Here is a 14,194-nt window from a genome sequence, read left to right on the forward strand (position 1 = left end):
GAAATACTGCCTGTAGCCCCTCTAGCTCTTTGCTCAGGGCTTGAACTTTATCCATATCTTCCATTGAGGCCCTCTGTAATTCCCTTTCTTTTATCTTGATCTCTTCAAATTTATGCTCATCCTCTCGTTTCTCCTCCCTTTTTTTTCCTACCATTATGGATCTCTAAACCCCCCTTAAGTAGGCCTTAAAGGCATCCCAGACTATTTGATATCCCGCCGATCCTATATTTGCATGGATATACATCTGATCTTTCTCTTAAATCTCTAACCACCCCCTCATCTAAAAAAATGGTCCTATCTACTGTCCATCTTCTCTTCCCCTCCTTTTGCTGTATCGTCAGCGCCAAGGCAACAGCAGAATAATCCGCTACTACCGCGGTAGTATGTGTTACCTCAATTACATCTCCACACAGCTCTAGATCCACTAAAAAATAATCAATATGGGAGTGATATCTGTACTTTTTGCAATAAAAAGTAAACTCCCTGACCTCCCTCCACTTAGTACGCCAGATATCAATCAAATTAAACTTCTTCATCATGCTTTTTATCATGGAAAATGATTTTGGTGGATTTGTATACTTTACTTTTGAGGTCCTGTCTAATCCTTTATCTATAACTAAATTAAAATCTCCTCCCATCACAATAGGTGCTGTTGTTTCTAATAAACAGGATTCCATCTTAATTAAAGCCTCAGGGTTATCATTATTTGCCCCATAATATACTGCGCATGCCAGAGGTCTATTTTGAATTGCAAGAGTCGCCAATAACCATCTGCCTGAACAATCAGTTTCATATTTGACTAATCTTATTCCATTATTACTTTTAATGATAATGGCAACTCCTCTAGTACCCCCATCTGGTCAGAACATACTACCTCCTGAACCCATCTACACTTATCAAAGCATTGTCTACATTCAATACTTTCAAGATGTATTTCCTGTAATAATATAATTTGGCCAGCGCTTTCCTTTAGAATTTCCATAACCCTCAATACTTTCCTCCTAGATCTCAACCCGTTCACATTCCAAGTTAAGAAATTAACTACTTTTAACGTATCCATTTTCTAAACCTAAGATGCCAATTCTTACCCTATAATCTTGGTTCCGGCCCATAATCGTATCAGCTCTTATCTCTTCCCCTTCAAAAGATAAGCAGATGAGGACTATTTTTTTTTCTCCCACTGCCCCCTACACCCAGTGCCCCCCAATCCCCCCTTCCCCCGGGAAACCCCTCTCCAGACCTGGGGTGATACACTCCGCCCTTTGTGATCTCCCCCATCCCTCCCAGAGAGGAGAGACTTCCGAAAACAAGAAATAAATATGGAAAGTAAAAATACAAACAAAGAAAACAGCCAATCTATAACATTCTTCCACACCATAATACATGTTCTTTATATGGCTCAAACCCTAATGTCATAAACCTAAATCTTATATCTCATCATGCCATCTGGGATAGAAAAATGTCCACTTCTTCTCGGTTGCTTATATTGTACATTTTGTTTCGCCACATAATTCTTAGCAATGCTGGAAATTTTAGCTGGACCTGTGCACCCTTACTCGCCAACTCATTTATTCTAGTGCCCAGTTCCCACTGCCTCTGGGCAGTCCTCTTACCAAGATCTGACCTGATTTGATAAGAAAACCCATCATGACTTAAAGACCCCCCCTTCAAGGCCCGTACCAATACTAACTCTTTTACAGCGAAAGTTTGAAAATGTATCAAAATCTTTCTGGGGGTCTTCCGATCCGAGCTCAACCTAAAAGGATCCCTGTGGGCCCTCTGAATCTCCTTCTCCCAATCAATATATGGCCTATCATTCAAGACTTCCTCTCTCAAGAGACCACATATAAAGGCCTTATCATCCCCTTTCTCGCCCCCCTCAGGAATTTTAAGGAATCTTAGGTTGTTACGTCTGGGTTGAGTTTTGAGCCGTTCTAAATCATCTTGCAATGTTTTATTCTGTTTTCTTAGAGACTCAATATCCTTAGAGTTACCAATCACCACTGCTGATAGGGCTTTAACCTCCCCTTCTAATATTCCAGTGCGCAGCGCAAGATCATCAAGCTTCTCCTCGAGTACCTTGCATATATCGCGGATCCCCTTTTGGTTCATTTCAGATATCTCGAATTTTGTGAAAATATCTTGACGTAGGGTTAAGAACATCTTCTCCATAAGGTATTCCCCTCCATTACCACTTATATTACCCTCGCTTTGCTTGGAGTTCTCCGCCTGCCTCAAGTTAGTAGTTCCTTCAAATGTCCCAGCAATTCAAATAGGGCTAGAATCAGGACTGGGATTGGGGGTTGTCTCAGGACTTATATTTTCAGCTTGTGGCTCTACATCCAGTGTAAGCGCTGCCAGCGGAGTAAATCGATTCTCCAAAGGAAGTGAGGGGTTTTGTGGCTTATTTTGTGGCTTATCCCCCCTTACCTGTGAGCTTTCGACATGCTCCATAATTTTGAAGTAGGATCTCAAAGAGGGTGCAGGTTTAGCAGGTACACGCACCCCTTTTGGGCCGCAACATCTACGCTTTCCTCCTGACTTCGGTGCCTTCTTTTGGGGGAAATTGCTACAGTCTCTCCACCAACCAGCAACTCCCTACTGCCTCCTCCCTTACCTCCCTTTCCTTTATTCTTGCCCGCTGGAAGTGATTGAAGCTGGTAACGGCTCTTTACTGGATTTTCAGTTTTATTTTTAGCCATACTTTCAGCTCCCACCTCTGTAGTTGCTGCAGTTCCCGGCTTGTTTAAAGATATAATTAGGGGGAGGTCTACCCTCGCTTCCAAACCCCCCCATCTCCACAATCTCCACCACTCTCTCTCTGGTCCCTCTGCCCTCTCTGACCTCTTGGTGTGGCTCTTGGTGTGGCTGTGGCTGCGGCGCTAGCATTGGGGCTCACTTTCCATCAGCCTCAAAATCCCCACACACAGCCCCTGTACCTGAGATCTGCCGGTCTTCTCACACCTCCCACCTCCAGATATAACACTCTGCTGCCCCTCAATCCACGCACTACTAGGCATAAACTTCGTCTATTGCCACTCGAAGTCTTCAGTACAGCTGCCAGCTCCACTCGCGGATCCACTCCTCCCCAATGATCCACGCACTGTGCTCCCTCTGCCTCTCTCAACCCGGAAGCCTGCCACTGTAAACACAGCACAAGCCTTCCAAAAGAGACGTGCGGCATTATACCAGACTCCCCACTGCAGCTCCGCATCTAAAGCCATAAGCGGTGACCGCTCAAGTAAACCGGGTGAGCGCGTTTTTTTTGTCAAAATACAAACTTATTATACATTAAATTTTATCTTATCTGTTCCTTTGTCATGAAGCGTTGAAGTTTCCTGCACGTTTCACGCTGTTTCGAAGGCTGTTTTCCAAGATATTCCCGTAGTAACTGCATTTCTCTCCCCTCTCGGGTTGGGAGCTCGCGTGACCGGCGTCAGCCCGCCGCCATGTTTCCCCACCAAGTACTGTCCCGGAGCACTGTTGATAGTAATTGCCACCTGAGACAAAATAATTTGTTTGCAGGGCGATACGAAGCAATTAAATGATAAAGGAAGTGGCTACCTGAGTAGACCTAGGTCTTGTCTCTAGCAACTTTTCAATAACCTGTATACTCTCATCTTGTGGTATGTTGGTGTAAAGGGATGAAATGTCTAGAGTCGCTAACCAGTCAGATTCAATGTCGTAAGGCATACCGTCCACCAGGTTGATCATGTACATAGTATCTCACACATACGTTTCTTGTACAGGGACAAACTCCTTGATGAAATAGTCTTTGTATCTCTCAATGGGCTCCAAGATGGACCCGCACCCTGACAGAATGGGTCGTCCAGGGGGGTTCGTAATACTTTTATGTATCTTCGGGAGTGTGTGAGGACAGGGGTTCTAGGATTCTCTGCATTCAGGAACTCAAACTCTTTTTTGCTTATGTATCCTTTGTTCATTCCCTCTGTGGTGACTCTCAGTATCTCATTTCTGATGTCTGATAATGGGTTACTGCCCAATTTCTTATAATGTTTTTCCTCACCAATTTGTTTCAGGATCTCTGTATCATAGTCTTTGCGGCCCTGGACCACAATACCGCCCCCTTTGTCGGCGGGTTTAAGAATTATTGTTTTGTAATTTTTTAGTACATTTAGTGCGTGACGTTCCTGTAATGTAATGTTATAGGGTATGTACTGCCTATTGTTTTTTAGATTGTCTAAGCCCACTAAGACTAACTTCTCAAAAGTAAGCAGTTCAGGCGGCATCATTGCATTAGTGGGATAAAAGGTTGACTTTGGTCTCAGTCCCGTCACCGAGTCTTGTGACATAGGTTCTCTGTCTTTGAAGAATAATTTCAGGCGTATTTTCATGAAAAATTGAAATAATTCTGCCTTTAAGTTAAAGAAATTTGTCCTCTCTGTAATACCATATGACAGACCTTTATTTAGAAGTGATATTTCTGATGATGATAATACATGCTGAGATAGATTAAAAATGGGAACGACATCCATTCTGCTCATATCTTGACCTAGTATGGTTGGGGGCCCCACTGGTAATGCTTTCTCCTCGTTTGTCGCTCCCTTGGGTATTGGTACCAATTCCTACCTTTTGCCTTGCCGCTTCGATCTAAAAAAGGCTGGCCTGGGTGGTTGTCTGACCGGCTGCGACCTGGTTGAGTGTCAGAGTTGTCTGAGCCCCCTGAGGATTCAGAGAATGTTATAGGTTGGTTTCTCCTAAACCTACCCCAGGTGTTCTGTCTATTCTGGTTGCCAACAGTGGTGTAGTCATCCCTTAGATAAGGATAAGCCCTTTCTTTAGAGAAATTCTTGATGTCTTTGGTCACTTTATCAGCCTTCTTCTTTAACTCAGGGGAGTGAAAGTCCTCTATAGTCTTGTTCAACTTGTCTAGCAATGTTTTCACCTGCGACATCGTGTCCCTTTATACCAGCATTCCCCAGATACCTGCCCTGGAGGTGATGAGTGAAGTCCTTAATACCAGACCAGCACCTATGAGAGTTCCAACAGAGTTCATAATTCTATTTTTGACGATTGCCATGCAAAAAAATGTCTTTATCTTCCAAGGAGATTTCTACATTCAGACTAAAGGTGTTGCCATGGGAGCAGCCTTTGCTCCTGATCTAGCAATAATCTTCATGGACCACTTTGAACGCCTATTTATCTTCAACAACAATCCATTCTCTGGCAAGATCAATTTATGGAGACGTTACATCGACGATACACTCTCTTTGGCACGTGTTTTACCTTTACAAATTGTTGCTTAAAATTGCTGACTCCATTTGAAACATCTTAACATATTCGGTGTGATTAAATGGCATTCGAACTTTTTTGAGCTGTTCGTTTAATTGTGTTTCTTTAATGTTTTGCTTTAAATGAACTGTATGCTGGGACCACTTTTCTCTATACTGTTCTCTACCCAGGTCCCAGTGACTTCATATGGGTTGACCCTTTATGTTTACTAGCCATATAAACAAGCTGTGAGAATTAATGGTAACAATGTATTATTTTAATTGCTGATATAGCATGTTAAACTGTAGGGCCCATGCTGGGCCCTGATGCTTATCTGCTTTATGAATCTCTGTATTTTGAACATACTTAGGAAATAATGACCAGGACTTTGTAGTAAGAGAAAAAGACATTCAGCTTTTTATGCAGCTCCCAAAAAGTACAAAAAATACACATGAATAAATAAATACCCGCATAGTAGACCTCAGACCCCATAAACTCATTTCAAATGACAGGTCTTTCTCTCCTGGTTCAGCCTCTATTAACATGGACCTCGCCTGACACTGCCAGGTCACAAACCCAACAGCATGAGATACGAATGTTGATAAACAGTGTACTTTAAAATGTTTATGCCCAGGGTCACCACTGTCTGGCTATGTGAGCAGGTCTATTAGGCCGTCGTGCTTTTTTGTCACCACAAAATTGTGAGGCTTACATCTACAGAGCCAGGAATCCTCTAAAACAATATTCCCATTACGGATCATACTTCATTTTAGAAAGGAATGTGAATGTAGCAATAACAATAAGATTAACAGAAACATAAATGGAAATATAGCTTTATGGTCTTACGCATTTTTTCTATCCAGTCAATAGAAATATACACAATACCAAGCTAGTGTCTGTCGGGAAATTATACCTAAAATATTGGAAGTATGTGACTTTCTGATTACAATCGCCTTTCCACCATATACGTCTAATTGGATGCAGAGAGGTCTTGCCCGACAGACAGGGTGTGGCAAGAAGACATCAAGTATTCTATAGTACTCTCCTCCATCTTCTGCAGGCCCTGCTGGGCTCACTGATATCCAAACAACCATGTATGCATGGAGTCGGGGAATTTTCTGTTGCCTTCTTGGCTGGGACAAAATGGTTTCAATGTCAATTGTGACAGCGACAGTAAAGACGTCTTGCTCTCTGAGAGACTCCACTATCATTGTGGATATTGTAGGATGCACCCAGTGAGAGGCAGCCAACATCAACCTTTTTTTCAGAAGCTTTTATTGACTTCATACTATGGTAAAATATGGCATGGGGTACCTTAGCTCCGGATCTTTAAACTGTTTATCTGTCAGTGGCTTACTGATATATTCGGGGTAATAGGGCTTATTGTTGAGCAACTAGATGTGTATTACACACATATGTTTTGTAGAGCTCCATTGCCCATGGGTGGGGCTGCAGGGAGCAGGGTCCTAAGTGTACACAAGCGCTATATATATGACCATTTAATAAATATAAAAAAGAAAATTGTCTGTATTATAGGCAGGAGGTTGGGCAATGCTGCAGTAGTCCAGCCTCAAAGCTTTGTCTATTCATTTTGGGCTGAAGGGCCACACAGATTGAGGTAAGGAGCATATTCAGCAACAGGGCAAACAGCTCATGATAACAGGTGTGTTGCTATAAATTCATCTATAACTGACTATAAGCTCAAAATATTTGACTTCTCTCTTTAATATAGTTAACAACAGTTTTTCCTCCTATTTTACTAGTCTCAACTACTAACCCCCCATGAGCATTGTAAAAGAATCTAAAGGCGCCCACTATCAACTCTGAGTTGGCTCTAGGTGCATAATCTGTTAGAGGTGTAATTAAATGTGTATATTTTCTTCTGTAAAATATGTAGCCTTAACAGTAACAGCGAATTATGAAGATTTGTTTTGAGTGACATCATGTAGACAAAGAGAGTGAAGCTCAAGCTGTCTGTTGTCACTTAGAACCCTGAGATGAAAAACATCCCATACTTAACTATTTCCAATCTATAACTTTATATTATGTATGGCTTTCAAATCTATGCAGGGGCAGAAGAGTAATGGGGAGGCGTACATACCATGGCCTCTCTCTTCTCTCAGACCCAAATAAGAAACAAGAAAATAACTTATAAGCCTTCCTTATCCAACTCCCACCACCCTCATTGCCTTCCTTTCCCCTCCTGAAGCTGTTCTTTCTGCTTTCAGTAAAAGCTGACAGTAAGCCATGTCAACCTGACCGGGAAGGCCTCTATGACGTAGCAAAAGTGGGTGGGAAGTTTTGTGAGCAGCTGTTGCTATGCCATAGCAGTGAATTGCAAGTTTCAGAAACTAGTGTTAATAATATAGGCTTCTTATGAAGCTATGCATAACATATAGAATTGTAAATGGTTTAGCAGTGAATTTTGGGGATGTTTTTCACCAAGGAGTTCTGAGAGACACCAAATAGACAATGAGAGTGAAGCTCGAGATGTCTGTGATGTCACTCAGAACCCCGAGGTGGAAAACATCCACATAATTCACTTTTTACCCTTCTATAATTGTATGTTCTCTATGGCCCCATAGTCACCTGCACCTGCTTTCAACTGCTAGTCAGGGTCAGCAGAGTAATGGAGGGACGATACATATCATGGCTGTGTTATATGTCCCTGTCCCAATGGTTAAAAAAAATATTTTGCCACCCTTGACCAACTCCTGCCACCTTCCTTTCCTTGCTTCCCCATCTGCAGCTGTGCTTTCTGCTTTCAGTCAAAGCAGACAAGCAGAGCTGAGTTGACAGGTTTCCAGAGAGCCCTGGCCTGGAAGGCCCTTATGGCATCACAAGAGTGGGTAACCAATTTTGTTATCAACTGTTGTTATGTCACAGCAATGTGTTATGACATTTAGAAACTGAAATAAGCAATAGAGTCTCCTTGTGAGAGCCATACATAACAAATGTATCACCATCTTTCAAATATCTTTCAAATAAATGTCAGCTTCGGCTATCTCATGTCACATGTTTCTTTTGTATAACATAACTTGCAATATAAATATAATTACTTTGATCTGAATCATTTTGGTCCAAGCTTTTCTAGTTCAACATATTCTTCATCACAACCAAAGTTAATTTTTATTTTTTCTCTCTTGAACCATCTGCAACAAAACAACATAATCATTAATTAGAATTTGAACCATCATAATTTTGTTGGTAATACATTTCCTTGACTCTGAACGTACCTTGTCAATATAGTAAATGTGTAACATTCGAATAATTGCTATATATAAGTCCCGGTTCGACTTACTCTTTACCGTTCAAAAAGATGTTATCCATTATTTAAAATGATTCATATCCCCACTGTTTATAGAATATTACACAATACACCAAATCATAATATTCATTCCCTTTTTTGATTCTGTGTGTTCTTCGTGCAAAATGTTAGTTGTTAACATATTTCACAAAAATACTTAAGTGATCACATATTCCTTAAGGTCTCAATGCAAAAGTATAAAAAACTGTATCCCACATTTTCTTTTGAGGTCACCCACCTTCTCTTAGCTCTGATCTACGGGAGGGGGCCTCTGACAACAGTCCCTTTACACAAAACTGAGCTTCACTCTGAACTCGGGGACATAAAACCGCGGTACGACACATCAGTACCAAGCAACTAACAGCACAATCATTTCAGGGACCAGGGTTCTCCCATAGAAGACTCCTACTTACAACAACCAGACACTAGAAAAATGTACTTGCAGGCAGAAGTTCTCCAATAACAGGACCCTTTCTCATGTACACTATTCACAGGAGCATGCTGGTTCGCGGCACATGATTTGGAAGGCAGCAAAGTACAAACAAGGTGCAGGTGCCTCTGCTATTCAATCAAAGTTTGCCAAATTTAAAAGAAAACGTAGCTGCTATCCTGCCGTCACTCCTGTAAATAGTTAGGGAGTTTTATTCCATAGAGGTCTTTTTTATTCTGGTCATTGGTCAAATGGGTGTAGGATTTATTGATGATCAAACGACTACTATATTTGTGTAGCTTTTAATTGATATAGTTTCAACCCTTTTGAACATTCAACTTTCAACTGGATTACCTTACACACCCTTCACATTTTCTGTGATGAAATATTCTTGAGCAAGCTCCAAAAGATCATCCAGAGTTTACACTTCAAAATAGAAGGTGATTTTTCCCTATTTAGTCAACCCCTAAACAGGCTTCGTGATAGGTCAATCCCAGTAAATTTGAAGCCTGGAATTTATCTGTCCTTTTGACTACTGTATAGAATTGTTGGCTATGCTATTTAATTGGTAGTGTTTATTAAAAGGCAATCATAAACTTAGCCCAAACGTCTAAGTTTATTACTTTGGGAATTTACAAAGGACATTTACGAGTACTATCTTTATGTCTGCACTTGTGCGGACCTCAGCCCTAAGTGCTAACGCTAAAGTCATAAACATAGACGTTTGGTCTAAGTTTAGACGAAACGTCTAAGTTTACCTTTGTGAATCGTGCCCAATGGCTGTGAGTAAGAAAGAGTGCTGCACTTGGCTACCATTCTTTTGTAAAGATTTCACTTTCTATTATGTTCGTTTTGTTCATGGAATTTTTGTGTGTATAGACATAAAAGACCTTTTACCTTAGGAATTAGGTTGTTTACCCGAGCCAAGGAAGATGTATTTTTTCCAAATACATGATTCCAACAATAGGCTTTGACTTTTCATATTTCCATTTTTGTTCAAGGAAATGAATACTGAGGCACAATCTTTATAGGTCAGAGGATAGTTAGCTTGTTTAGAACAGTTATTATCAGTTAAAATTTGACACTAATAGCGATGATTATTATACATTTGGGGTCCAGAGGTGTTCACGCAATAGGAAAGAAACTATTATTATGGGATTGTGAGAAATTGGAGTGTTGGTTGATTGGGGTGTTAACCCTGGTCAAGCAACAGCCACAATCCTTTTCAGGGGGAACCACAAAAATCACTAAATTAACCCCTGCTTAATCTTCTTGTAGCTTGGCACAGAAGCAATCAGGCTTCTCTAAGAGGCAATATGTAAAGCATTTATGCAGCACACAGACAGTAATAAAGTTAAAACACAACACAAGAAAAATCCCACACCAATTTAGAAAAAAAGAATGCATTTTAATAAATTATTTGATACCAAAATGACAAAAATGCAAACAGTAATGCTATACGGTTGCTACAAATTTAGTGGGATTGTGTATTAAGTCAACAATACTTCACAATATAAAAACTGAGTCTACTCATTTGATCAGTAAATGTTGGTTCGGCTAGCACACAGTTCAGAATCTAAACACCTAAATCTTCAGAGTTGAAAATGCTGTCAGTAACCTAAAACATGATTACTCTGATTCAAAATTAATTTGTGGAAAGCGATCTAACCCTTTTGTTTTCACTTTTGTATGCCTAAAGATTTTTTTTAATTTTCTATTGAGGTTTGAATTTTTAACATAACATGGATATCTGTAAAGCCCACATTCACCCATAGGTATCTTGGCACTGAATAAAAGATGTTTATTATTACCAAACCCAATGGTACTCATTTTATCGGCCTCAGATGAATGAAAGGCTGAGTGGACCCATCAGGATTTGAAACAGTGCAATGAGATTGAACACAGGCCCCTGCAGTGGATGCATTAGTCCACTGTGCCACCAGATACAAAACAGTTGGCACAATGAAATTAGGTTGTTGGTTGTTATGATCACATTACACTGTCATATAATTAGCCCCCAGACATGTTACAGAATAAACTTAAACATAGATCCCCCCCCCCGAAGTCAGCATGGTGTGGCCTTGAAGGAACGTATCTTGCCATCCATAGCCCATGGCTGAGGTGGGCATGCCTCAATGTGTATCCCTCTGTCCTTTCAGATTTTGTAGTGCTGTTGTAGGCACCCCCTGGCCTAGCATGCAGGGCGTTCTAGGCTCATGCAGTGGTCCATAGCCTTTGTCCATCTGCCGAGGGGAGGGACCGTGGAGTCCTTCCATGCCTGTGCAATGTCTTGTTTGGCTATTAGCAGACCTCCCGGGAAGGGTATGAGTCAGAGGTGCTGTGTCCCATTGATTTGCCATAGAGAGGGGTTTCCACCAGGGCATCCTTCTCTCGCCCCTGCTGTTCACCTTGGCAATAGAGCCTTTGACAGCCTGGATGAGGGTGGATGCACCGTTTCACGGCTGCCAATGGTCTACTGCGGTCAGCCACAGAATTTCCTTATATGCAGAAGATGTCTTGTTATTTTCAGACAATCCTTATGAATTGGGTCCTTGAGTCCTGCAAATACTACATACATTTGGGACCTACTTAGCCCTTCCCACTAGGACAGGACTTCATTATTCGGGCCAAAACTCTCCTCCGAGACCTCCTGGGGGGGAGAGAAATGCCTTGAATTGCCCTTAAGAAATTTTGCAGGCCTACCTTCAAGGGCAACATAGCCACCCCGGATCTACTGTTATACTACAGAGCCACCCACCTTTTGGTGCTTAACGACTGGTGTTTCGAGGGGTTCTCCTGACACACATTCATGAGGGATATGTTACGCAAGAAGGTGATGAGTAATTTTGGACCTGCCCCTTCCGTGGCTGGGGTGCAGATCGATCAAGGCTAGGGTCACAGACCCAATTGAACTCCCTGCCTGGGACAACAGGGCCGTAGGGAGCTCCATGAATGATAGCTCAATGTCCCTACAAAATTCTATGTAAGGGGCGGGGGCATAGATGCATATTAGGAAGAACAGGCCCCCCTGTAGAGTTCTAGACACCACTACATAATGCCATTGAGTATCATGCCATATTCTAGACACCACCAGGGGGATGTGTCAGTGGATCAGAATGGCAATGCCCCTTGAGCTACAATGGAACTCTGAGTAGAACACCCTCAAGAACCTGTCATAAGGTTTCCACTTTTCAGTAGGAACTGTTTGTTTGTTGGAACACATAAATGTTGGGATTTGTGCCAGATTGGCTCTATGCGCCCCCTCAGGAAATGTTGGCCTATAGACCAGCTAGCTCACAGTGCCCCCATAAGTACTCCTAAACCTAGTAAGGCAGCAAATGCTTTGGGCAACCTCAGAACATGACAACCCTGATCTCCCCGAGAATTGTGGTAACAAATCCAGAACCTTTTCTCTCAGTCACTTGCGTCCTCTCATAGATATATACAAGAAATACACAAAGGGGCGTTTTCAATATTTATTGAATCATCATGACTCCTGTATAAAATATATGCACTGCAATGATTATTAGACAGAAACATAAAAGTGATTAGCAATACAAAGATGATGAACATAATGAACAATTCTATTATCATGCTAATACAATTTATATATGCTGGCATATAAGTACTATGTATAGTTTACTCCTACTATGCAACCCCTAACCTAGATGTCTAGGGCTGGTGTTCTGCAAGGAATCCCTTATTGGATGCTCTCTCTTCCCATTACCCGAAGGCAAAGTATGTAGGTCCCCATCTTGGTCACAAGTTAGATTTTCCCTCCTTGCTGAAGCGCCGCACGTGCCCTCTGGTGTTTTCTCATCCCCGCTGAGAGGTCAAACGCAGCAGCCGCTTCCTGCTGTGACTGACACAGTTGTGACAAGGAACAGAGCTTGAGTTCCAGTTCATCCGAGTTGAATGAAAACTTTGTGTTCCGGTTCCGGTCACGTGATTGTGGTTGCAAGAGATCGAGCAGGCTGACGGCGTAGCGGGCAGCACAGCAGTGGAAGCTGCGTAATTGCAAAGCAGAGCGAGCGGAGTGGGGTGAACAGAACAGAACAGATGATACGAACGGTGAGAGGCGGGGAGAGGCTGAAGAGCGAAGAAACCTGCGGAGCTTACTGCTCCTCCCCCTCCCCTCGTGGCTCGGCTCTGCTCCTGCTCCACTCCGCTAATCCCCCGCTAAACCCTAACCTCACCCCGCCAAATCCCGCCAATCATAATCATCCAAACCCGTCCAGCTTGGTGAGGGAAAGACCCTGCTGGAGACTACTGGAGACAGAGAGTGATTGCAGGTGATTGTTGGAGGCAAACGCGGCTGCTCTTTAGCAGGCGGCCGCAGCAAGTGTTTTCCCTTGGCATCTTGCGGAGGCGGCCTGACTAGTCCAGGTGCAGCCTGCAACACAAGCTTGTGAGCCCCGCTTGCCTTGTCCTCGCTCGTTCTCGCCCGTGCTACAGCCCTCCACCGTCTCACCATAATCATCGCTAGCCAACACTAATCATCCCTACACCACCCCGGCCGCAGCCACAAAGCTGATCCAGCTGTAACTCCATCCTGCCACTGACCTACTTCAGTTTTAACCCTGCTGTCCCACAGCCCGCGGCCTATGATCACCAGCACTAATCATCTGGAGCTGCGCTGCTTGAGCCTGTGAGTCTGCGAGCGGAGCTGTGTGTTGGAGCGTGGGAGCTCGGCCCTCAGTGCACGGTGCAGCATTATTGGCGAATCGGGGCTATGCCTCCCTGGTTGCAGCGCATAAGTGACCCCACTCCCCTACCCCAGTCTATTTCCAGTTGGCAGGTGACAGGTGTGCTGTGTCCCGCCTGTCATCCCGCTACCAACCACCTGGGGAACCTTCAATTGACCTTCAGTAGACCAACGGATTTACAGGTTTGGAGGGTTGCTGAGGGGTTGAAGGAGCTGAAGAAGCTGAAGAAATTGATCGTGAAAACGGAGCAAGGAGTAGGGACAATAGAGGCATGGCGGAGGCACGGTGAGTCAGTGGGAGAGCCAGTGGGGTCACCACTCAACACTCTATATGTCACCCCCACCTTTACCCGACCGCCTTTTTTGTACTCTCTCCACTCGTTTGCCCCTGCCCTCTTAAGGTTTATGCTAGCACCTGCCCATAGGAGAACCTAAAAGATTAAAAGACTGAGATATGAGCGCAAAGAAATTGTGCTCTGGTAGATTGTTTTATACAAGAGCGTGCAAAAAAACGAAAGCT

Source organism: Triturus cristatus, chromosome 8, assembly GCF_964204655.1.
Source record: "Triturus cristatus chromosome 8, aTriCri1.1, whole genome shotgun sequence".
Classification (NCBI taxonomy): Eukaryota; Metazoa; Chordata; class Amphibia; order Caudata; family Salamandridae; genus Triturus; species Triturus cristatus.